This window comes from Ochotona princeps, chromosome 4, assembly GCF_030435755.1.
Source record: "Ochotona princeps isolate mOchPri1 chromosome 4, mOchPri1.hap1, whole genome shotgun sequence".
Taxonomy (NCBI): Eukaryota; Metazoa; Chordata; class Mammalia; order Lagomorpha; family Ochotonidae; genus Ochotona; species Ochotona princeps.
In genome coordinates, this window is record NC_080835.1 from 59494414 (window position 1) to 59521831 (window position 27418).

Here is a 27418-nt window from a genome sequence, read left to right on the forward strand (position 1 = left end):
GATTTTACTTGACTTCAACTATGACATCTTCAGTTCCTCGTTTATCACTTTTTCATTTCATGCATTCTTGACTTTCAAAAGTAGATGTTCTAAACTATTATGCTAAAATTGGCTTCTTTTTTCTTTCTAATATTTCTAAGGTTTGCTCTTTTTATTTACATTGTATCTATGCATTGTACTGTTAATTGTATTTATTTTTAAACACAATATAATTTTATAGAATTATTCTATTTTGATGGCATATATATGCATTTATGAACTGATGGATTTGTAGAGTCATCAATTTTATAAATAAACATTATTAGGATTGCTCTATCAAGTATAATGTGATATATGTTATTTTCATTTTTTAAGTCCTTGATAAGGTATCTGAAAGTCTAGAATTGAACTATAAATGCAATAATTTCTCCATTTCATGATCTCATCAGGAACTTGTTTTCTGACATATTAATTATCATGTTAAGCTAAACAAATTCCTTTTGATGACCATATCTTTGTCAGAGAAGAAACTATGAGGAAGGAATCATGGATTCCCTGTGAGAGACATATCACATGTGAATGAAGAACAAAATGTGAGGCGCATTTATTTATTCTGTTTACACAAGAGCTTTCCAATGTGGGATCAGTGAGGTTAAATGGTCATAACACTGTGAGCCCAGTCTCTGTCCATCTTCTTATTTAAAATCTCACATTCTTACATAGCCCTTGCATCTAGTGATAATTTAAGGTGCTAAACGCTATGATTTTACACTATAGAGTTCGTCCCTCCAGGTAAATTAGAATCCTCACTAATAATCACTTATGGCAATGTGAGATCTAAATAAGGCCATATCTGTGTTACTGATTTTCAGTTGTATAGCACCAGAGTAAAAGTGATGCTCACTCATCAGATTTTCTTTGTGAAGCCTAATCTGGTCTTCATCATGAATATCATTACCATCTTAAAATCAGAACCTAGGTCAGGTTTTTAATGTATTTCATAAAAAGTATCAAAATAGATTTGAAACAGATATTATTACATCTTTCTTACAGAGGATGAAATTGAGGCTTGGCTAAGATTCTAGAACTGATTAGGGACAGGGCAGAGACAAGTGTGAAATCCAGACAGGCTTGATTTTACTTTGCTGTTCTTTGTGCTGAGTAGCTTTTCACCCTTAAGACTAGTTTTGCATTCATAGATATTTCCTTGTAAATTCTAAGTTTTATCAAATTAGAACAATTTCATTAAATTAATGTAAAAGGTCAAAGAAAAACAGTATACTCTCCCAATGGGTAAAGCAATCAATGTCACTAAATATTTGTTTTTAAGCAAACGGACCTTGGAGTTTTTAGCACTCTTTTTCTCTATAAGTATAATTCTGTATCTTATGCAGCTGAGAAGATAGTAATTCATGTTATTTAGGAAACTGATATTTACACAGTTCTTGTAAGTTAATTTTGAAAAGTATTATTGCTTTCAATTAGAATATTGTCCAAAACTTATATTTACATAAAATATCTAAGTGCCAAATATTGATACGCATTTTTAAATCAACATATTGGGGCTATTGTCTCATACTTTAAATTACATACATATTCAAACCAGAGGTAATAAGGTTTGTTTATTTTCATCAATGTGAAAAACACAGAAATCTTTATGTGCAATTACAGGGAGGCACATGGAAATACTACAAAACTTGCAAACACAGTAGCAGCAAAAAGTTTTAATAACATAAATCAAGTATGTGAATAACATATGTAATGCAAATATCAATTATAGAAATGGCATGAGTATGCTGTACTTCACAGAATAGCTATTAGAATAATATTAAATGCATAAAGTAAAATTGCATGAAGAATATGCCATAAATAACACTGAGGTTGAGAAATAGATATTTTGCAAAAATGTAACTAACTTGGAATTTATAAAGCTGATGCCTGAAACTGTATCTACACAAATCATATCAAAGACTGGAACTAAACAACGATCAATATGCATGCACTTGCTCAAACATCAAAAATGTTTACTATGTGCCTGCTATGCTTGAATATCCCACTGCTAAATTAAGCAATAACGCACCATCAACAAAACTGGTAACAGTCTGTTGTTCTTTACATCCTCTCCTTCCTTTCCTCCATCCCTTTTACCATCTTTAGCTTCTATCTGTCATATTTTACATAATTTTCTTATTTATTCAACAATTGTGTCCTCATCACCTAACCACTGTACATCAACCTGTACTTCACATTGAGGATAGACATACTCTTCTGTTAATGAGCTTAGTTTATGGGGATGCACAGGTAATGAACCTAGTATGTGTCCATTTAACTAAATAAAATTATAATTCCTGTGTTTCAAATTTTGTAGTATCTATCATATATGATTCAATATGGTATCAGAATATTTAAAAACTATGGAAAATTGAATTATAATGTTAGCTTATTTGAGTGCAAAATAATTTTCAGGTAAGTGCATAGAGTTTTATAAAATCCAATTTTATAAACTTTTTTGAAGACTTTTTTTTCCCTGTGGAAATCAAGAGTGTGGAGCAGAAAATATGCAAAGGAATTGGTTCAGGAAGCAGTATTTACAGAAGGGCTTAGTGGGGGCAGGGGCCTACAGTGGTGGTATAGCAAGCTAATGTTCCATCTGTTGCACCAGCATCTCACATTGGTACCAGCTTATTTCTTGGCTGTTTGACTTGCGATCCAGCTTCTGGCTAATTGCCTGGTACAGTAGCAAAGGATAGCCTAAATCCTCGGACGCCTGCACCCACAGGGGAGACCTGGAAAAAACTACTGACTCCCAGGTTCAGAACAGCACAAACACCACAGCGACCATTTGGGGAGTGAACCAGCAGATGGAGTTATCTCTGTGTCCATCTGTCTCTGTAATTCTTTCAAGCATAAATAAACAAATCTTGTTTTAAAAGAGGAGCTGATGGAGACTTAGACAACGCGTAAGATAGGAAACCAGGACTCTTTGGTGATGGAATTTTATCATTTTTAACACAGCTTTACATTCAAAGTGGTTGACTTACATGGGGGACTGGGATGAGGTAGTTGTTTAGATAAAGTAATGGCAGAGAAAGTAGCAAAAAATTTGAAATTTTGAGTATATAATACATTTAAAGTAGCACTAAGATAAGCTGAGCACATTGGGATTTGATTAAGAAAGGAAAAATCAAAACCAAGTAAAATGTTTTTGCCCTGAGAAAGCAGAGTGAGCAAGATACTATATTCTGTGTGGAAAATGTTGTGGGAACAGGAAGGTCAAATGAGATTTTTGTACAGTTTCAGCTGTAGATGCTAACAGAGATATTAAATGAATCTAAGACTGGAAACATGGACACACGGAGTTGCACATATAACTGCTACCATTATAAATACTCACCATAAAGCACCTGGGACTCTCAGCTCTTCAGGAGCTTGGCTGTGAACTACAGCAAGGAAGGGAGGTCTCAAAAGACAGAATGAATGTGAATCTTAGCAGTTCTATTTTCTTTCAACATAACAAAATGCAGTATCAAAATTGTAGTGGAAATAACCAAATGTAGAGGGAAATATACATGACAAAAGAGGGATTCTTGCTGAAGAAACAGTTGATATACCTTGGGAAGAACTGGCCTGAGACAAACATGATCAAATAGTTCACTCACCCAAAGAGATGGCAGAATGGCCTGTGTTACATGTTCCATATGCAGGGAAATTGGATGAAATTCTCTTTGAATAATACCAATCAGTAGATAAAGTTCTCACATAGTTGCTAAAGTAGCTTAATTTTTTTTTACTTTGGATAAAATTATCATGTAAATTCATAAATACATTATCTGTATAAACTATAAATTATACAGTTAAAATTACTGTAAAAGTTCAAAGTATACATTTATCTCATATAGTTATGAAGACTAGAATTTCAAAATTGGTTTTAGAGCATGAGGACCAAATAGTTGACAGAGAAGGCTGCTTAGAAAGCACAAAAGGAGAAAATCCATTTCATTTGCACTTTTAGAAGCCTCATACATTCTGAATTCATGGTCTCACTCCAAAATCCAATCCATAATCACAAAGGCAAGACTTCAGCTAACTGATACGGGAAGCCAGCTTCCCAAGTGGCACCACAACACTTGCACACCTTAGTACCAATTTCAGGGAAAACACAGATGCAATTCATGAAATGAAGAGGAATAGAGTTAATCATTCACAAGATAAAACAGGATAGGTAAAGATGTTATCAATAGAAGCTTGACTGGCATTTTCAAGGATGATTTAACATCAAAGTGAATTGTAAAGAGTAGTAGAACAGCAATCCAGAAAGAATATGCAGTATGAAGGTAAAAAACAGTCCATAGCGCACAAAGCCAAAAGACTGTGAAGGCTGCTGCAGGATACACAAACACCCTTTCCCCACTGTGTGTACTGGTACAATCATCATTATGGCCTTTCAGATGCTAACTTAATACCAACCATAACTTTATTGCACATACATGTGAATACTGATTTAGCATTTCTATTCATGTTACAGGGTGTTATAACTTGGAGAATCCACTACGAATTATGTAGCATACTGGAAAAAAATTTAATTTAAATATGATCTTATAAAAGTATCATCAGGAATACTTAAATGTTCATCACTGGTTCTACTTCACAAAATAAGTTCTTATTTTAGTGGGTCTAGATAGGATGTATTCCTTTTGATACACATTTTAACTGTTAAATATTATTTTCCTATTAAAATTCATAAAGTCACAGAAAACTTCAATTGAATACATGCTAAATGCCTTACCTCCCACCTGTCATCTGCACAAAGCCTGTAATTTCCTTAAAATTATGCAAAAATTAGCTAATTAAGATTTAATTTGCTAATCCTTACTCAGTTAAACTAGTGACATATGCAAATTGCCTGCTGAGCCTTTAAAATTGTTGAAGCAAAAGATAAACAAAATTTCATTTGAGTCCAAAAAAATCTACAGAGTCTGCTGATTGACAAAGCATAGTTGTTAATAACTTGATAAATAGTCACAATAATTTTATTGGAAGCAAAAGTTGGCATATCATAGAAAGCAACTGAAACAAATTCAAGGTGTTTTATATCATTGTCTTCTAACCTATACAGCCATCAGGATATTAATAATTTGCTTCTGAAGACAAAAAATATTTCAACACTCATTTATTAAATTGTCAGAATTTCTATACATTTTCCATTAGACAAAAACAGTATTTATTATGACTTAAGGATGTCCTATAATTATTTAACATTTAATTTTTAAAAGAAATACTTAGAAAACATCTACTACATGTTAACATAGCCTATTAACATTTCTTGCAAATTACTCTAGATGTTCCATTAAATTATTCGATGTTAAGGCAACAGTGTTGGAATTATGGGAAGACCAGATTATTGTGTGTGCTTATGTGTACATATAAAAGGCTGTAATGAAGGACAAGGCTTCCCATGAATAAATTGATATGAATATACTCATAATGCTAGTTGATTGTTCAAGTTTAAAAAAGCACAGAAGAAAAATAGAAATCACTTTAGTACACTCTGAATTATTTATAAGAGTTTTTGTTGATAACAGCATTCTCATATCAGAAGAAAGTATTCTTTTTCTTTTTTTTTCTCTAAGATACATTTATTTGTAGTTGGAAAGCAGAGAGAGAGAGAGAGAGAGAGAGAGAGAGAGAGAGAGAGAGAGAGAGAGACTTTCCATCTGCTGGTTAACTCTCCCAATGGCCACAATGGCCATAGTTGGGCTGGTCTGAAGCCAGGTGCCTGGAGTTTCTTCCATGCCTCCCATGTAGGGGCAGGGTCTCAAGACTTTAGCCCATCCTCCACTGCTTTCTCAGGCCATCAGCAGGGAGCTGGATGGGAAATGGAGCAGCCAGGACCACAAACAGGCAACACTACGGGATTTCAATTTTTCAGCTCCACAAGCAAAAGCTTAACTTGCCAAACATGATATAGGCTCTTATTTTCCTTAAAAAACAAAAATTATGTCACTTACTTGAAAGTGTTACAAATAGATAAGGAGGGAAAAAGGAAAGGAGACAGGGAGGGAGGTAAGAAGGGAGAGAGGGGCAAAAAACTAGAGAGCTTCTGTCTGCTGGTTCATTTCTGAAATGACCACAATGGCCAGGTTTGGGCCTGACCAAAGCCAGGAGTCAGGAGTACAGGGCTCCGAGCAATTTGGCCATCCTCAATTGCTTTCCCAGGTGAGTTAGCAGGTCTTTTGGTAGCAATGGAGGAGGTATGGCTACAACTGGTACCCATATGGGATGGTGGTACAGCGGATGATACCTTGAACTCACTGCGCCACAAGCACATACAATATATTTTAATTAGTCAAATATTATATTTTAGGACCATGAAAGTGATTTGAAAAGTTCTCATTTCTTTAATGAATCATGTGTAAAGTTTGTTAGGTCTTTTACAATGCTATTTACTACCAGCTCTGGATTTCTGATATTCAGAACAAGATAATACGTTTGAGTTGTTTTAAACAAATTTGCTGGGGTCCGTGTGGTGAGTGTGGAAGACAGGAAGGTGTGAAGAGAACTCTTCCATTGCAGGCAAGGCCACAAGGAATTTCCCGCTGCATGGCAAGGCCCAGCGGATGTCTCTGCATCCACATGAAGGCAACTCCACCTCCCTTTGCATGGACAGTGAACAACCCTGTTGAGATTTCTATAAACTATTTACCTATTGTCTGCCTCTCTGGGGTTGGTCTTTAGTATCAATGTGAGCTTGGAAGCTGATGTTGCTGATAACATCTTAGCAAAAGGGCCTTTTACAATTCATGCTGCCTCTGTTTCTGTCTCCTGCTGCCCCCATTGACCATCCTTGATCTTTAGCTCCCTCCTTCTGTGATGCATTTCGTCCCTTAACTATTTCAAGATTAAGTTGTAGAATGAAGATTGTAATAGGAATGTGTTACTGACTGATGCATGCACCATCTATTGAGAACTTCCTGACCACAGTCAGGATGGATAACATCCTGCTTTAAGGTGATACAAAGGCTGAATTATCCTTAGAAACACCGACTTGACTATGACATAAAAAGTCTGTGCCAGAGCTTGTGACTGCTTCTGTATAAATAAAGCGGACAGCTTTCTCGCATGATCCATTATGATGCTGGAATTGCAGTGATCATTTCATTTCTCTTTGTGTCTCATCCATGCACCCTTCTCGAGTTCTGAACTCAGCTGGAGCTGGACTCTGGCACAAATTCTTGGTGGAAAGTTACAGTCACAGTAAGAAACTTGTTACCATCTTGTTACCATCTTCATTGCTGCTACTATCTTTAGGGAATAGAGTTATGTTTCTACTGGACTTGGTATCCATTATACTTAACTTTGAGGCCTTACAGATGTCTAGTGTCTAATTGTTGCTGTGGGTCAAACAAAGGGCAGTGAAATTGATCTGGCACTTGCTAAAATCCAAAATTCCACTAGCAAATGCCAGGGTCAGTTTGTTCACTGACGGCTTCATCTGACATGATTTATGAGACAGTCTAACAAAGGTCCGGGGAACCTGCCTACACATTTTACCTTGAGTTCTCCTAAAGCCAGCATTCAGAGCACCAATTTTTGGAGGCTCAGTATACATGGTTTGTGTGAAGGAATCAGGGTTCTAGGGAGCTTAGGCCTAGATGTCCACCAGTGATATCTGCCTGCAACATATATTTATTACCTTTGACCTTCAATAAATGCTCTATGTATGAATTATTGGTAGAATTTCATAAGTTCTTTGAAAACTCAAATATTTGTGTTATTAAAATATACTTTGAATGCTCCAACATTCTAAATTATACTCAAGGTATTAAATCAATTAAACCAGGAATTGTTGTTAAAGGTATTCTTACACATTTTTTAAATCAATATCCTATTACTTGCTCTTGGATATTATTCTTTAATTGTAATTTGTGTTTTCCTATCCTTTAAAAGATTAGTCTGAGTTTAAGATAAACACCGTGTTGAGCAGCTTGCAAGGAAAATTGAATTGATATTGCAAATAGGTTCATGCATGCATGTGCACACATACACACCATCTTTCAAAACATGTTTTTTGACATGACTTGTCTCATTGGTGTGCATTTCATAAGTCTATTTTATTTTAAATGCTCATTAGAATGCTTCAGAGAACCCTCAGAACAATTGACAATGTGGCAGATTACCAAACATGCAATGAGCTTACTTGCTATGAAACAGCATTTCATGTTACAGCAGCAGAGCGTAATCAACTAGAAATTAATCCTTTTCATGTTGTGATCCATATAACTGTGTGAAGTGAAATGCAATCTCGACATTGGGAATTACAGTTGTTTGCAATCAGGCAGGAGTAATGCTACTCAAGTGACACCATTTTGTTAGGTTTCAATTATTTCGCACAATAGGAAGCTTTATGATGACAGGAGCATGAGTCAAAACCATTCCAAGGGGTTATCAAAATACTGACGCTTCAAGGAGTCAATCAGCTGCTTCCCCTTTGCTCATCATTCAATCTAGATGCAGCCCTGAAGAACTGATCAATATGAAGTTTTGTGGAGGTTTGCATCCCATGTTAAAATATTGTTTCCTTTCACTTTTTAATGCCTCGTTACTTGTAACACTGGCTGCCTTAATTATGCAATAATTGCCAAGGTGTGACGAATCCCTACAGCGTTAATGGCAAGAGCAAAAGAGATGCATGAGGAGATAAAGTTGCTACATATGAGCTTACATGGATCATTGAATCACCAAAATTTGCCCCAAATCTCAGCCTTACTTTTCTTGATTAGAAACCAAACAAACAAAAAAAAACAAAAACAAAACACTTCCCAGGGCACGGCACCGTAACCTAGCAGTTAAAGTCCTCACTTTGTACACTCTAGGATCCCATACAGGCATTGATTCTAATCCCAGCAGCTCCACTTCCCATCCAACTCTCTGCTTGTGGCCTGGGAAAGCAGTCAAGGACGGCCCAAAGCCTTGGAACCCCATACCCAGAAGGGAGACCCAGAAGATGTTCCAGGCTCTTGGTTTCAGATCAGCTCACGGTTATTGTGACCACTTGGGGAATGAATCAATGGGCGAAGATTTTCCTCTCAGTCTCCCCTCCTCTTTGTATAACTGATTTTTCCAATAAAAATGAAAACATATGAATTCAATTTTAATGGAAAATATGTAAGTGGAAGTACAGGTTTGGGGAAAAAACTTAATTCTAGTCTATCAGAATCTTGAAAAACAATTTGTCAATAGGCATAAAAACATTTGTATCATTAACTCAGTAGTTTAAACTATCAAGGTATTATTTGTAATTTTTAGAAACAAGAAAATCTAAATGAGGTGGAGTAATGGATAAAATTCTGTAGATATTGAACTAATGATGTATTGCAACGCTATGAGAAATACTGATATCATATAGGTAAGTGAAACCATTAGAATATTTTCCATTATGTAAATGTGTACAAGTATGGCAGTACTAGGACCCTAAAACCTTTACCAAAGATGCAAACCCAGCTCCGAGAGTCTTCAGATTCCTAATGAATATCATTTTCATGTCTAGAACAATGGAATCTTGTCTGAAACAAGACTCAAGACAATTTTCTCAATTTCACCATTTTTTTGAAGATGAAAGGAAGATAGTTTCATATCTTAAACAATGACATACAAAAACTAAAATAACATATTTGGAAAAATGAGTAGGTTGGAGATTTGTGTCAGTTAGGGTCTTCAGCTATGAGTTTTGAGGACTGTAAATCAGTACCTTCTTCAACTTAAAGTACTCGGCACAGTTTAGAAATAGCAACAAATGTAGCCTTGTGAAGGCCCTAATATTAGTTCATTAGAGTTCTGCCAAAAACCGCTGCTCATTAGGCATCTTCCGCATACTGAAAAAGCTGTTCATCCATTAGAATTGTATAATTAAGATCCTAGTGTCTAAACACCAATATTTTTTAAAGATTTATTTATTTTTATTGCAAAGTCAGATATATAGAGAGGAGGAGAGACAGAGAGGAAGATCTTCTGTCTGATGATTCACTCCCCAAGTTACTGCAATGGCTGGAGTTGCGCTGATCTGAAGCCAGGAGCCAGGAGCTCTTCCAGGTCTCCCACATGGGTGCAGGGTCCCAAGGCTTTGGGCCGTCCTCAACTGCTTTCCCAGGCCACAGGAGGGAGTTGGATGGGAAACAGGGCCGCCGGGATTAGAATCGGTGACCATATAGGATCCTGGCACATGCAAGGCAAAGACTTTAACTACTACGCTATCACACTGGGCCACAAACACCAATATATATACATATTTTTAACAAGCAAACTAACACACTATACATGTGAAACCTAAGAGAATTAGTAATACTTTGTATGTTTAAGATTTTCATGTTTAAGGAAATAAGGCATATTAGAGAAATACTCATTTTCTAATGCCAAATTTCCATCCTAACTGAACAATTAACTAGCAATCTTAATAGAAATTTTCCTAGATTTACATAGTGTTACAATATTTCAGAAGAGTTGAGATATCTCATTTTTATTTACTAAATTTTAAGTACTTTAGAAAGTTTTTAATTACACTGAAAATTAAAGTACTTGGAAGTGCAGTTTGACTTAGCCTGGTAGGTCATCTTCTTCAATGCTGACATCTATGTAAGTTCTGGTCCAAGTGCGCAGTTCTCCATTTAGGATCCAGTTCCCTATCACTATGCTTGAGAAAGCAACAGAAGATGGTTTAAGTACTTGGACCCCTGACTGAATACAGCAGACCCTGATGAAGCTCGCGGCTGTTGGTTTCAACCTGGCTCAGTCCTGTCTGTTGTGGCCATTTGGGGAATGAAACAGCAGCTTCAAGATAACTCTCCCTTTCATTCTGTGTCACTCCCTTTCTTTGTAAATTTTTTTAACTAAATATTTTTGTAAATATTTCTTCAACTATTTTCAACTAAATATTTTTCAACTATTAAAGGAAGTTAAAGAACTTAAATATTAAAAATTAACCATATTAAATTTATAATTTAACCGAAAACAACTGAAAGCGGTTGAATATCTTTGTAAACTGAGATCAATATAATCAAAGACAATCTAGAAGTAATTTTCTTAAATCTTAGATAACAAATGTTGTATGTTGAAATAGACTTCTAATTGCAAATGAATAGCAATAATATGTGAAGTAAAACTGAAAGATCTTCCAGGCTTTTCAAAATTCCTGTTGTGGATGTTAAGAAGTTTGCATTAATATAGCATAAGATAGGTACAAGTAACAAATCTGACAGCAAATGTATCAAAATTTTATAGGATTAGTCCTGAGTTCTTGGGATTATGCATTTTTTTATTTTCTCAATTTCTTACAGCTCCCATTTGTCATTTTGTATGTGAAAAATAATCAAAGATTAACCTTCTATGAAATTACATTTTGATTTGCCTTTTTCTTCTAATAGCAGAATATCTAACCTCTAAAACATCCAAAAACTACTGCCTCAAACAAGACTTAAGGATAAATAACAAGAAATGCTGTGATTTAAAATATATACACAGGGATGCAAAAATGATTTGGGCGTATACTTGTGGGGCTCTTCAGTAAAAACAGTTCCTTTCTCACAGGGTACAGGCCCTTGACTGATTTCAGAGAACTCAACTGGAAGTTACAGCTTCTAATGCCATTCCCTGGGAATGGTTACAATGTACCTCTTTATAAGGGAAATGCAAAGAATACTATTACTTCACAGGATTATTATAAACATCTAAAATCAAATAAAATTGCCAACATGAATACATTATTTAATTACAAGTTGCTATACAAATTTAAGGATTTTTATATCATTCTTTATAGAAATATACTTAGACAAAACATGTTTCTTATAGTTTATGTAGCAACATTTAGAAAGATACAAGTATGCGTTTAGGAAAACAAACAATGGGGCCAAACGCCACCACACAATGGGTTAAGCTGCGGCTAGGGGAGCCAATAACCCACATCAGCATACTGGATCAAGTCTCTTCTACATCTGCTAATTCAACTCTCTGATAATGCAAGTAGGAAGCAGTTGATGACATTTCAAATATTTGAGTTCCTGTCACCCATGTGAGATACAGGGATGGAGTCCATAGCTTCTGGCTTCAGACTGCCACAGTCCTCTGACTCTTACAACCATTTGGGAAGTAAATCAGTGGATGGAGGACCTCTAGCTCTCTGTTACTCTGCCTTTCTCAGAAATAAGTCTTACTATTTTTATTACCATAAAGAGGATGTATTTTATATACTTCACAAGTAGAGTTCCCAGACAACGTCACTTGCTTCACTTTCCTACTTCACCCAATCCTACTCCCCCTATCCTTTCTCTTTATCAGTTTTTGCTGAGACATATTCTTAATCCATTCTATATTTGTAGGCTTGATTTGTGACAAATTATAGCTTTGAACAAGCGAAACATCGGAAGACCCCAGTTTCATATGAGTATAAAGAAAGTCTGAAGATGATGATGAAATCTCTTTGGGGAAAAATGGAAGGTATATACAATGAGTTTTTGGAGGTGGAGTAAACACTTGAAATACTGCGCTGGCTATAGCCCAGAACCTGGTGTGAGAAGTATCTGAACAGACGCAAATATATATTGATGGCCTACAGGTCTCTGTGGTGGTTAAGAGGGATCATGGAGAGCTTCAAGTAACTCATCAGACTTTGAAGAATAAGCAAAGATCTCCCATGCAGAAAAAGGAGAAAGGTCATTTCAGGCAAAGAGAGCATTTTCATGGAAGGAAAAAAAACTGCTTGGTTTGTTGAACAACGGTTGTTAACCATTTTCCCAAGATGGCACGTTGAGCCAAGTTCTATCATTAAAGATTCTGCCACGCTGGAGGGTGTGTATATATATATATTCCAGTTAACACAGAGAAGGAGAATTGTAGTGTTCAACATTTCCTTTTCATGGTTAGTTTTTTTTCTCTGTTCTGCATCAGCATTCTTCTCCACACAATGAACTGTTAATTAAAAATCAATATATTTAAAACAGACACACTGTGGAGGTTAGTTTGGTTTCAAGAAAATAGTCTTCACTTACAGTGATACCACCTGGAGGAAAACTAATGTTTTTAATAAAATACCTATTACAGCTGAATTATTTTATGCTAAAGGGTCTCAAAGTGACAACAAATGCTTTGTCTGTACAGCTAAGCAGTACGTATTCGCAGATAACAAATTCCCAGATTACAGTGCTCCTTGTTTTGCTCTAACACAGCCTACTTGTTTTTTCATTGTTTTCTTCCTTAACAGCTTACTCTACAGGTAAAATGTGTGTAAAAGTCATTAGAATTCATTGGAGATCAATTAGAAAAACAGCAGCATTGTTCCTGATAGGTGTATAATTGTCCTGACACTAGAAATCACTGACTATCTCATGGGGGATAAAATACCCCAAATTAACCTTTGGAATAAAGTCAACCAAGATTTGCTGCTTTAAATTCTATTGTCAATAGCGGCAATTTCATTTTCTGTTGCATAACGAAATAATTATCTGTTCATATACCAACACTTACATTTCCCTCAGGACTATCAACAGAAGGGAAAGGAGTGCAAATTATTTGAATAAGATTACAAGAAAGTGTTTCAGGAAGATGAAGTAATGTCAAATAATAATTTCACCTCAAAAAAATTACAGTTTTGGGAAGGAATAGGAAGGGAAACTCTTTAAGGATTCATGTCATCAATATTCACATTTCAGAGAGCAATTTTCAGGAGAGTGTGTGTGTGCATGCACATGTATCTGAGTTTTTTTCTCAAGTTGACTGGAGCACAATCTTCACTTATACAATCACTTATCAAATGGTACAACTCATTGCTTTCATATTTATATTCAAATATCACACAGAATCTGTTAAGAAAAATTACTGTCTTAAAGTAACCATATGCCATAAACAGTCAACCCGATTCTTCCATTCTGCTCAAATTTAAGTAACCATAGAACTCATTCCATGTAAGTATTAAATTTCATAACTGTAAATTTATTTTTAAATGTAGCCATTTTAAAAAAGATCTATCTCATAGTTTCTATTGGAAAGACAGATTCACAGAGAGAAGGAGAGACCATAAGAAGGATCCTCAGTCCACTGGTTCACTCTCTAAGTAACTGCAACAGCCAGAACTGAGTTGATCCAAAGCCAGGAACCTTCTCCACGTCTTCCATGCAGGTGCAGAATCCCAACATTCTGGGCTATCATCTACTGTGAAAAGCAGAGACCTGCACGGGAAGTGGAGCTTCAGGACATGAACCGGCTCAATATATTCAATATTTGTAAAGGTTGGTCTTTGTCAACCTTGTTTAAGACTCTGATGTCTTATAGTTTCTAATAAATTTTAGGATAATTTAGTCAATTTCTAGAAAAATTCAGGCTATAATTCTAAGGAGGATTCTTACTGAACTTGTAGGTGAATTTGGGAGATTGTCTCTTTAACAAAATTTTATCTCCCAGTCAATGAACACAGGGTATCTTTCCACTTTTCCAACTATGCATATTTTATAATCAATGGTATTAGGTGTTTCTCTAAAATTATACATTTTTCTTTGGTCCCTTTTATCTCTTTAAATTCCACCTCTTTCAACTTCATTTTTTTCTTTTTTGCCAGCAAAACTCCCTTTGATCCCTTCAAATTATTTTTCCTGTAACTGTGATTTTCAACTAAAGAATTACCATGACACTTTCAACATTCCTATCTCTATATATACTCTCTACTGATGAAATATTTTCAACATACTTTTATTTCTTTATACATGATTTTATTAAGTCATTTGAAAGATTATTTCAAATGACATCATTGAAGTTTTTGCTACTAATGTTCACAACTGCAAAAACTCCAACAAGTAGCTTCTGTCTTACTACTGCTGGCATTTTTTTTTCTGCATTTGGGTTACTTCTCCTAGCTTCTGTGTATGTGAAACTAGACATTTTAGCTAATATATTCTTGTTCTTAATTCAGATATACCCACTATTCATTGTTGTTCCCTGCCTGTATGTTTGCTTAGTGGCTTGACAGGTGTGAAGCCTCTATTATCACACCTAAGGAGGGAATCTCATGGCATGCTTCTGGTGACCTTGGCCTGACAGTGGATTACAAAGACTTAATGTTGTCTATTTTCATGATATCTCTGTTCACATGTCTGTTTTGTTGCAGTATCTCACTGTTGGGCTTCCCTAAGTGCAGGTATTTCCTGTTCTTTTCTCCACATTGGTGCCAGGGGATAAAATATTCCAGTGTTTTAGTGAATTAATTATGTGTACATGTGTAAGAGCAGTGTTGAGGCTAGTGTTTGAGGTTTAATGTGACCGAAGAAAACCTTTTTTTATTCCGTCATGTCTTGATAGTTGCAGGTAAACGTACCTGCCAGGGATCTGCCAGATTACTTGTCACCCAAATCCCCAGGATGGCATTTTCCCACAGCATGTTTCAGATAAAGTCAGTTTATTTGGGGAAAGCTTCGAAGTTCCCCAACTTATGGACTACTCTCCCCCTAGGCACCTAATCAGAAATTGGGTTGAAAATGGTGGTTTTCCTCAAAGTGAAAAGATAAACATTTATAGTTCTATTTTTAAAATGTATTGTTTTATGTATTTATATTTATATACCTCTTTAACCTTGTTTAATGAGTTATTTTTCCTCTGTTAGAACATGAATATATCTTTCTACACCCAAATTAAGCATCAACTTCCCTATAATTCAAAAGAAGGTAACTTTTCACTAACTTACCAAAATTTCTTTCACAGAATTGTTACAAATAATGGTATCAGTCTGTTTCTTCATAATCTTGGAATTTCAATGATTTTTTTCTTTTACTAACTTAATGTCTGCCACTTGCAACTAATGAATATAGACTAGAAATGAATTACCAAAACACAGTCAGCAGCAAAGGTCAAGTTAACTTTATTCCTCATAATGATTACATATGAACACTCTGCCTATGAAACACAGGCCCTGGTTGGTAAGTACAAATGACTGTCTTTTCCAGGTCACTGAAGCAGAATGCAGTTCTTAACAAATACATACATTGTTCCTACTCAAACACTCTGTGAACCAGAGTTCATGCTGATTGTCTACTGTGAAAAGATTATTGCTATCTACACCACCTACCCAGCTCCAGGTGTCTGTCTTACGTCTTTTACGTTAGATTTCAGAAACAACAAATTTTCTCTCCTATGTCCTTAAATACGTTATGCTTAGTCAGGAACATCTTTTACTTCTCTAAGTTAATTTAACTGGAAAATATACAATTCATTTTCTTTTTAGAAAAGATCTATTTATCTTTTATTGGAAATTTAGATTTACAGCAACAAGGAAATATAGAAAGATCATCTATCCACTGAATCACTCTCCAAGTGGCCACAATCGCCAGAGCTGAGCCAATGCAAAGCCAGAAGCCAGGAGCTTCTGGGTCTCCCATGCAGGTGCAGGGTCCCAAGACCTTAGGCCATCCTTAATTGATTTCTCAGGCCACAAGCTGGAAGCTGGATGGAAAATGTGGCAGCCTGGACACAAACCTGTGCCCATATCGGATCCCAGTATGTGCAAGGCAAGGGCTTTAGCCACTAGACTACCAGGCTAGGCCCCATAATTTATTTCTTGAGAGCAGGTTTGATTTATACAACATAGGTTAGGGATTTTATTTCTTTAGTTTTAAATGAAATGAAAAGAATGGGTATTGATTTTATAGTAGTTGATTATGCATTTAAGTATGGTTTTAGAACAAACGTAGAAATTAATTTTGAATTCTCAGAACATCAATTTTTAAATTTATTCTCATTTTGAAAGAGAGAGGGAGAATCTTATTTGTAGGTTCACTAATGCCTAAAAAATGCCTGCAATACTCAGAGCTGGAATAGCTCAAGATCGGGATCCAGGAAACATAATGATAGTCTCCCACATGTGATAGGGATCCAATACTTGCTTCAACATTTTACACGAGCAGGAAACTGGGTCAGAAATGGATTAACTGGAACTCCAAACAGATGTGTACTTGACAAGAGGAAAGTCAAAACTGCTGAATAAAACATTTACACTTAACTCTCAGGGCACAGCATGGTCCCTCATAAACATTGGAAGTTTAAGAAATGTGTCAATTAATTATAAACACATCAGCAACAAGATTTTCTTCCTGCTCTCCCTCCAAAATAAGCATTAACCTAATAATAAAATTACCTCATTCTGTCATATGTTTTATAAGAACTGACACATCTGAAAATATTTATTTGAAAGTAAAAACAATAGCATTAGGAGGTGATACCTAATTTAAAATAGACTAACTATTGACGTTGAACAGCATAAATTGCAGAATTCCTATGAATAAAGTTCTAGAAAGTGCTTTTAATATTTCAGTGTTTCAAATATTAAAAATGTTATAAAATGTTATACATTAAAGGATGATTTTATGAGCATATTATCCATGTCACAATTATTAACCAAACATCACTCTACCATTATTAGTAGTCAGTCAATTTTAAAGTTTTAATGTAAGAGTGAGGGACAGGGCTATGTTATAGGTGTGTAATACATTAAAAGAGGAATTTTCATCAGTAATCAAAGTAGAAATAAAATTGATTTAAAAATTAGGGCTGATATCACTTAATATGATAACAGAAGCTTTTAATTTCCAGATTATGAAACAATCCTTATGATTCCACAATAAAATGGCACAATTCCAATTATAAAAAGGCCAAGAACTTGAAGAGACATTTTTCCAAATAATATATACAAAGTCCTAATCATCATAGGAAGGGACACACATCATAGTTATTCAGTAGGAAAATATCAGTCAAAACCACACTAATTCATCTGGCATCCATTAAAATTCCTAAGGGTTTTCATACACTAAATGATAAGAAGGGCTTACAGTCAAAACTCCACGCATGCTCAGACAATGGGAACCAGAAAAACATATATACTATCAGTTGAATGAAGGACTTCCCTACAAGTCGAAATTTCACATTTCTAGAAATACTTTAAATTCTCATTTTATAATATAAATAGAATATGGACTTTAAAGTTTAGACAGGTTTGAAATAAATTTCTAGATTCATCTTTTATAAACTGTGTGATTTCAACTAATTGGATAACCTTACTAATCTATTTTCTCATCTTGGGAACAAAGATAACACTGATATGGTGGAATGGCACCAAGACTATGTTCCATTCTTTAAGTGTCTGGTAAGGCGAATGACATCTTCAGCATTGTGGTGAAATGAATACAGCTGGCAAAAGTAGTACCTTCATTGGATATAGGATGAATTATTCTCTTTATCTTGCTGAACCTCTATTTCCTACTGACTTTCCCCTGAAGTAAGTAAAATGAAGAAAAAAGAATATTTCATTGCATTGTTATTAAATGGAGTGTCTACTTGGGTGCTGCTTGAACTTACACTCAGCTTTCCACTGAACTGCTCAATGGTAGACACTGACCCTAAAATGATGGGAACAATGCAAAAAAGCATATAAATAAAATTACATCTACATTTGAGACCCACTTTTTTACTTCAAAATAATAAATATACAAGATCTGTGCAACACATTAAACTTCATCATGTTTAAGTTGGGAATAATGTTATTTTTTTGTATAATAATGAAGGCTAAATGAAATTGTGTATATAACAAATCTAGCACAGTGTTCAGAACACATGTATAGTCACAACACCAATTCTCTTTGCAATAAATAATAAATCTAAAGAGTCCAAACCCTGGGGAAACTTCAAGCACATCTAAGAACAACTTTCAACTTAGTTTGAATGATGGATCAAACTCTTCATACAACCAAGGCATAACGTATATAATAGAAAGGTTTCATTATAAAACACCTGTTGATGACTAATTTATAAGAGAGGCAAATACAAAGTAGATGAGAGGGGGCTGTAGCTGAAACTAAATGGAGCAAAGGCATATTGAAGTAGAGTAGTCCCTAAAAATTCCTTCTCACAAATAAGAAACAGTTCAGAATATGAATAGCATTTTTAAAAAACTGTTTGCTTTTAATATTGCTTATAGTGCAGAAGGATGTACCCATATGTGGGCCTCTGATTAGCTTGGAGAGGGTCAAGTATGGAGGCAGGTGAGTGAAACAGATGTTTCAGATTTAATTTTTTTTTTCCTGTGTCCCCAGGGGAAGCAGGGAGAGCGCTGCTCCTTACTGTCAAACTACATCAGCCCCCCACCCCGGGAAAAAGAAGTGGTCATTTGATGATGTCTTAGATATGCTGGGGTGGTGAACAGTGTTCCTAGCACATTACTAGAGTAATTATGATAGTTCTGAGAAGTTGCTAGTTTCATTGTTCCATGGTTAAGAAAATATTTCAAAGGTCTTTTAGCTGACCAAGTCTACTTTAGTGCATCCATGGACCCAGAAGCATACTGTAAATATTGGCCAAAAGAACTGTCCAATCTGTTCTGCTCTCAATCCTTTGATGAGGCATTCAATGCTCCCTGCTGGCTGTCTTGTCCCTGGCATGCATCTAGGCATGTTGTTTACTACGCAGGCATCAGCATCTAAAGCCTAGTCCTGATACATGCACTGCAAGATCTAACCATACATCCTGTGATTTTCCCTGTGGCCAGGACCCAAGTCCAGCACTCTAGTTGGAGAGTCCTACAAGAAACTTAACCTGAAGTGACCTCACACTTGACTTTCCACTGCACCAGCATCGGTAAAGGATCAGGTATGGCCCATTAACTGTACCAGCCAACACACATACTGGTAGATGCAGCTTGATCAGTTCCATCCCAGCTCCGTATCTCACACAAACCAAAGGATGCTGCAGCTTAACTTAGCCAGCCTGCCACAAACTCATTCCTCATCCATACAAGTGGATTCCACAGTCGGGTAGAGGTAATCCCCAATAACTACCTGCCCCACCTCCAGCCCTGGTTTTTGCATGTGCCAACCCCTTCTGCAGCTTAATCTGATCCAGTCTGCAATCTCTCATGCACACTTACGGATGCTGCAGTTTAGTTCAGCCCGATCCACTCCCAGACCCAGCACTCATGTATTCTGACAGATGCTGCAGGCCCCGCTCTCCCAAGGATTAACTCCACAGCTTAGCTTGTTTCTCAGAGGGAAACAAGATGAGCAATTTTGGCCTGATACATCTAGCCACTGGCTTAACCGCAAGTTCCTGCTTCCTATTTGTCAAGTTATCTGCCAAGGGACTGGATAAACACTGGGAGGAACTCAAGGGATTTAGGGTGGCCACAACAGGATTGGATAAACACTGGGAGGAACTCAAGGGATTTAGGGTGGCCACTACTGGGAGGAACTCGAGGATTTAGGGTGGTCCCTTGAGGACTGGATAAACACTGGGAGGAGCTAGGGAGAGTATAAAAGAAAGCCTGGAGGTGCAATAAAGTTCAATCTATCATCGATCGGCATTCTGTGTACTGCGTATTGTCTTGTGTTGGCTCTCTGCGTATTGTCTTTTGTGTAACCCTAGTCCCTCCGCTCGGCTCGGGGTACTTGGCGACGCGGGCGTTGCCAACAAGATGCCACCCTCTTTCTCAAGGCTGGCCCATCCTCGCTCCTGGTTTTCATGCTCACTAGCAGCAGGTACAGCCCAGCAGGGAGTACACATACTTTCCCCACTAAGCATGTCCCCAGCCCTGGATCCTATGCCTGTCAGGGGATACTGCAGTAAAGCCTGGCATGACACACCCATTCCTGACAACAGTCAGCTGGTGTTGCAGTACTGTCCAGCTGTCTCGTACCCATTTGGGTTCTTGTGTGTGCCAATGGACATGGGATCCTAGCATAACACAGCCCACGCCTAGTCCCAGCTTACACACTCATCAGTGAAGACCAACAAGGGAGTCCCCAAAGTTCTTCTATCAGGCCCACTCCCAGCCCTGGATCCCATAGGTGCCAGCGGGTGTAACAGCTCGGCTTGTCATGGTCCGGCCTCAGCCACAGCTTTTACATATGCCACTAGGTGCTGCAACCTGGCTCTGCCCAGCCTGTTCTCAATCACAGCTCCTGCAAGTACCAGGTGGGTTCCTGTCAGGTGAGTTCTGTGGCGCAGCCTGGTTTAACCCATCACTGACCCCAGCTCTCCATGTAAACCAGTACGTGCTATAGTCCGTCCCTTTTGAGGCAAAAACACAATTCCTTACAAAATTTGCCCCAGATCTGGTTCTCTTGCATACTGCTAGGTGTTACAACCCACACTCTGTTCTGACAATTGTGGGTAGATACTACAGGATAGCTCTGCTAGGCATGACCCCTAGGCCCAACTTTTGCATACGGCAGCAGGTTGCGGGCCATGCTGTTTAGCCTCCCTAGGTCGGCCACATAGACAGGTGCATTGGCCTGACTCAGGTATGTCCTCTGGCTTCTCCTCTCAACCACTTTGCCTCAGCTCATTTGTCTATCTGTGAGTGTAATGGGACGGTTGATGGAGACCCCAGAAGTTATTCTTCCCCTGTCAAGCATGCCCCTAGTCACTCCCACACCAATACATCCTCAGACCCCCTTCTCTGGGCAATCTGCAGCCTCCCCTTACCTGGGGGCCAGGGTGGTATTTCTCAGCCAGAGTTCCCCACCTTTCCCACTTCTAGATAGATAGATAGATAGATAGATAGATAGATAGATAGATAGATAAACAAGCAACTATGCTAACACAGATTTGGTATTAACTAGGCCCAGAATGCCCACCAGCTCCTGGTTGCTTTTCTCCAAGCACTGCAACACTCGCCTAGGTATAAGGCAACTTGGGGCACAGCCTAGAGCGGGGGTACTCAGTAGCATTTTCTAGATTACTGGGGACTAAGTGTTTGATCCAAGATTAGAATCCACAATGGCTGATGGAGTAATAAGTGGTACTCTTTCCACTGGGTTTCTTATTTCTTGGTTTCTGTTTCTTTTAACCTATAGAGTAATAGAATGACATTTAAGTACAAAGACAAGATAATCGTTGAATGAGTCAGACAATAGTTACTGCCTGGGATGAGGCACATATGTGGGACAAGGCAGGAATTCTATTATCTCTATGGCCTTGGGAAAAGTTTATTTAAAACTTTCAATAACCTTGTCTGAAAAGCAAAACCACAAACAAAACAAAAATGGAAGACATACTAGTTAATACATGGATTGTACAAAGTATGTAATACTGTCCCAAGCAGCTAGCTAGCACTGAGATAATAGTTGTGATTTTTAATCTATATATGGTGATATTTTTATTGACTCTTATACATCTTTTCATTCAAAATGGGAGGAGAACCATAAACTAGCTATCTTGAAAAATGACATTTTTCCACAGGCCAATAAAGGCAAGTTTCAGGCCATCTTGTAAGCACTTCCTATTTAACTTTGAATCTCTGATTCAGAGAGCCACTAAGTGCAATTCTGGGGCTGAGACAGCACTGACTGAACATACACACAGTTCTACTCTTCTTACAGATACACACAGGAAGCCAGCCAGATACCAGATGGCTCAAAAGCTTCCAGTGAAACCTCTTCACCTCACCATCATCAAAAGTCCTTGACACGGACACCCCAGGAGCATTAAAAGACATGAAACAGTTTCCATTGTCCATCTAAAGTAACTAAGCCCCAAAACCTCTGAAGAGTTCTGTGAGATATTGCCATAAGTTTTGGATGCCTAAATTTGTATTTGTCTTGATGTCTTATTGTATTACCATTTGACCACAGCCCTACAGATGTAGCTTCACACTCCAGGGAGTACAGCTGACACTTGTTAACACTCCAGGTTTAGACATCTTTTTAACACTCAACTGCTTCCCCCTTCTTTTTCTGAACTTTCAAAGAGCCATTTTCCTTTTCACTTGAAGAGGCTTTTGCTAAGTGGCATGGAAGAGAGTCTGCTGTGCATATGTACTCATCTTGGCAACATCAGTCTGGGAGTAAAAAATGCCAAAAGGGAACCAGTTGTTTTGATCCTAATCACTTCCTTTAGGAGTCTGAATGTGAAAGTAAAGTACCTCCTGCATACCCCTGTCACTCCTTGTAGGGTTATCACTGGCTCCCTCCTCTAATCAGGACCCTCATCAAATCTGAAGGGAGCCAGGTCCTTAATGAGCGAGAAATTGAATCTTAGGAAGAGAAACGTAAGCAATTGATTTCATCAGTCTTCACAGAAACAGCAATTAGATTCTTTAACAAATCAGTGACATAGCAAGAATAATAATAATAATAATAATAATAATCACACACTCACAAATCTAGCATGAGGAATAAAAGCATTGGCTATGGTGTCAAATAACTGGGACTCAAAGCTTGCCTTCCTAATTCCCATTTCTGAGGCTTTGGGCAACTCAGAATCTGAGCTTCAGCTTCCTCATTTAGATAGGGGACATGCAGAAAACCTAAAGAAAGAACAGTAACATTTAGAATGAAGGGGAACAAATAAAAAGAACAAGATGGGAAACAGAGCAGCATTTATTCTAGGTGGACCAAAGCGGTAATAAATTTAGAATATAATATAAGGCCATGACTGTATGTTTCCCTGTCCCCTCTTTCCCTGTCCTCTCTATTGTAGATCCCAGCATTGCTATTTCACTGTGCCTGGCGAATTACTTTCCTGACATCTCTCAACAGACTGCGGTAGCTTTGAGTGCCATGAGCATGACTGATCACGCCTTACTCAGCTTTCTATTCATGAATCTGCATAAATGTGACACTAAGCAGCCAGTTAACAAAAACTAACTTAATAGTAATGTTTATAATTTTATGAACAGATATAATTTGTCTTACTAAAACAATGAAGCATTTGAACTATAAAAGATACTGGAATCCTCTAGTTGAAACTACTTTTTTCTTAAAGATTATATCTATTTGGAAGACAGTTACATAACAAGAGAGGGAAAGACAGAGAGCAAGATGCTCCATTTGCTAGTTTATTCCCTAAATGGCCACAATGACCTGTTCAAAGCCAACAGCCAAGAGTTTCATTTTGGTCTCTCCTGTGTGTGTAGGGATACAGGTACTCGGCCTATCTTTGAATGCTTTCCTTGGCACATTCGCAGGGAGCTAAACAGACAGCACTTGAACCAGTACCCATTTACGAATGCTGCAGCACTGGCTGGCCTCAATGCCACTTGTATGTATGGGGTAACTGCAACCTTGGGAGTTTGGTTGTCAGATCACACAATAACATGTACATAGTCTAGTATCATGAATGTTGTGGCATTTTTATCTCATTTCCCAGTGTTTCGTTTTTACTTAGAAATTAGAAAACAAGGAATCTGAGTCTATGTGGTTTATTATAAAAGTTGATACAACTGATATTTCTCCTTTTGTCTTTTTAGAGTACATTTTTATAAGTCAACTACAAACTTTACAGGTAAGTGTTATTCACTGAAATGTGTTCTGGGAATGTTTCATTCATTTTAATAGAGCAATTTCTGACAAGGCACATGGAACAAAGATTTGACAAAATGCTGATTAAAGTGAAAGTGCTTTCTAATGATTCCCATAAATGCAAACAAAAGGTAGAGCTTTAAGACTTGAATCATTGTATTTTCAATACATACAAGATTCCATCTGTTGGTGAAAAATAATTTTATATTTTATCTTAAAATACTTGTGTAATTGTAATAGAATGATTTCTTTTCTCACAGTAGCAAATATATTCATTAAGATCTTATGTATCCAGGATTTGTGATCTGTATAACAGAGAGAAGCTAATATTTACCTTCAAAGTACTTCAAAAACAATTGTGAAGCAAGTTTTTTATATATATATAAATACATATAAAATTATATATAAACATAATATATGACATAATATATATAATATATAATATATAAACATAATCAGAACAGTGATTAAGTTCCATTAGATAAGTTAACGTTTTGCTCACTTTGCAGCACTATTCATTTTAGGGATAGAGTTCTTTATGCCAGAGTTTAAAATACTTAGTGAGTTGGGTCAACTATAATGAAATACCTGATGATCAGCTTATTCTGAAAAATACGTATGATAGAGGGACACGGAGACTGTGGGAAATGGAATTAAAGCATATCCATTTTCGTGAAAAGCTTGAAATTCATGTATAAAAGTGATCTTCCTTAAGTTAGACTAAGTGGCTGGCGCCATCGTGTAATAGGTTAAACCTCTGCCGGTGGTGCCAGCATCCTTTATGAGTGTCAGCTCAAGTAAGTACTGGCTGCTCTGCCTCTGATCCAGCTCTCTGCCAGTGTGCCTAGGAAAAGCAGAGGAGTATAGTCCATGTTCTTGGTCCCCGGCAACAATATGGGAGATCTGGAAGAAGCTCCTGAATCCTGGCTTCAAACCTGTATATCTCTGGTCATTGTGACCATTTGGGGAGTGAACCAGAAAATGAAAAGTCTTTGTCTCTCTTTCTCTCTTTGTAATTCTTTGAAATAAAAATAAACACATATTTAAATGTTAATAAATACATATAGTATGAAAAACATCTGCGTGCATATTTAAATATTTTTACATCAAAATAAGCATTTTATAATTCTATTTTGCATAATTTTTATGATGTCCCCTCATAGTAGTAGCTTTGCATACCTTATAGAATGGCAATGAAATGGGAAATGTGCATTTTTGGCAATAAAAATACTCAACATCAACATAGGCTAAATTGTGGTTATCAGAAGTATTAACATAACCCATTATAATTTCTCATCACATAATTTGAGCCATATGTTTTTTGTTGCTTATTTCAGGTCCTGTATATACCTGAAAATATAAGACCATCAATTTACAACCTACTGAATAATTCAGAATTGCTTCAAACTTACACCGTAAGCATTTAAATGATACTGTAAAGTGAAGATGCACTGTAGTATGCATGTCTACTCCCAAATAACAGGACTCCCAATGAAACTGTTAAATATAGCTTGAGAATAGGACACTAATTTTCTACCGTTGCCTATATCTACAATATCATGATATACTTGAATAACAGAATATTAAAGTTGTGACTGTTACTGAAGGTCTATACATTATAATACGTGAGAAAATGGAGTCGGCGGTTGAAAAGTTATGGAGGGGGAAATCCTTACCAACTCAGTTGGCCTTACCAACTCAGAAAACAATTTCTTTTTCCTTAGCATAGTACCAAATGATGGAATTCAGCCACTAAGAATGTAGGGGCAGTTATCTTGCCAGGGATTAACAGAGTGGAGAGTAGTTGAAGGTACAAAAGTATGGGGTGTTAAACTTTGAAACATGAGCTTCAGTACAACTACTTGTCAAAGGACACAGAAGGTACCTACCAGGGAGACAAAAAATGTATAAAGTGAATCAGTGGTCGTACTGAATCTGGCCTAGTATTTGAATCTGGGCTATGCAACTGCTCTAACAGAAAACAGTATCCAACTGGATGGGTTTTAAACGTGGACACAGGGTGTATGTGCTTAAGAAAGACATGTAATATCCAGGAAAAAAAAGAAATTAAAAGAGAGAGAGAGAGAATCCTAAAATTCTACGACTCAGGTCTCATTTGTCTGCCCCAAAATGTTAACACTGTAAGCAGAATTGTTTTGCTGCACAGTTGTCTTTCATACATAGAGCTGTGCACAATACATACACAGGCTGCTCTATTTCTACCTTTAGGCTGAAATGTTTGATTAAAAAACAATTCTCAAAAAAAAAAAAAAAGCCAAAGAGTTCTCTTTGGACTAACATAGTGACATAGAAGGTTAGCAGGTAAAGCTGCATCTGCAACGCTGACATTCCATATTACCACCCTTTAATGTCCTGGACCCTCGGCTTCTGACTCAGCTCCTGGCTGTCGGCCTGAGCAGAAGATGACCGAAGCACTAGAGCACCTGCTACCCCTATAGAAACCCAGACAAAACACCTGGCTCCCAGCTTTGGCTTTGCACCACTCTAGCCCTTATGGTTACCCATGGAGAATCAGCATTTGGAAGTTCTCAATGTCTTTCCCTTCCTATCCCTGTGACTCTGACTTTCAAAACAAATAAATATTAAAAGAACAATGCTGCCATATTTTGATATCATGTGACCATCTAGATGATTTTTATGACATGGACATATCTGCACTAAGATCTTTTAAACATACTGAAGTAAAATACCAAGTGGTGTGATTCCAGTCTATGACACATAAGTAGAAATATAATTTGTTTGATGACTCAGGAATACTAAAATCAAAGGAATTGTCTGGGGGTTATCCCTCTGAGTTATTTCTTTTCATCTATTTCTTCATAGAACACTGTGTTCATCACTTTTCGGGAATGAGCAGGTAAGGTTATAAACATATGTAGAAAATATGCATTATTAAAATAAGACTATAAAGTACCAACATGAGAATCATAGTTTGTCCTTCGTAAGACAATTTCGCTTACAGTAGGCAGCACAGTCCACTCAACAGACTTGAGCAGTCTCATTGGAAATAACTGAATCTTATTATCTCGAGTGCTCCATGAAATGCTTATGATTTACCTTGATGAACCGTTCAAATGCGTTTCTATTTCAAGAATCGTCTT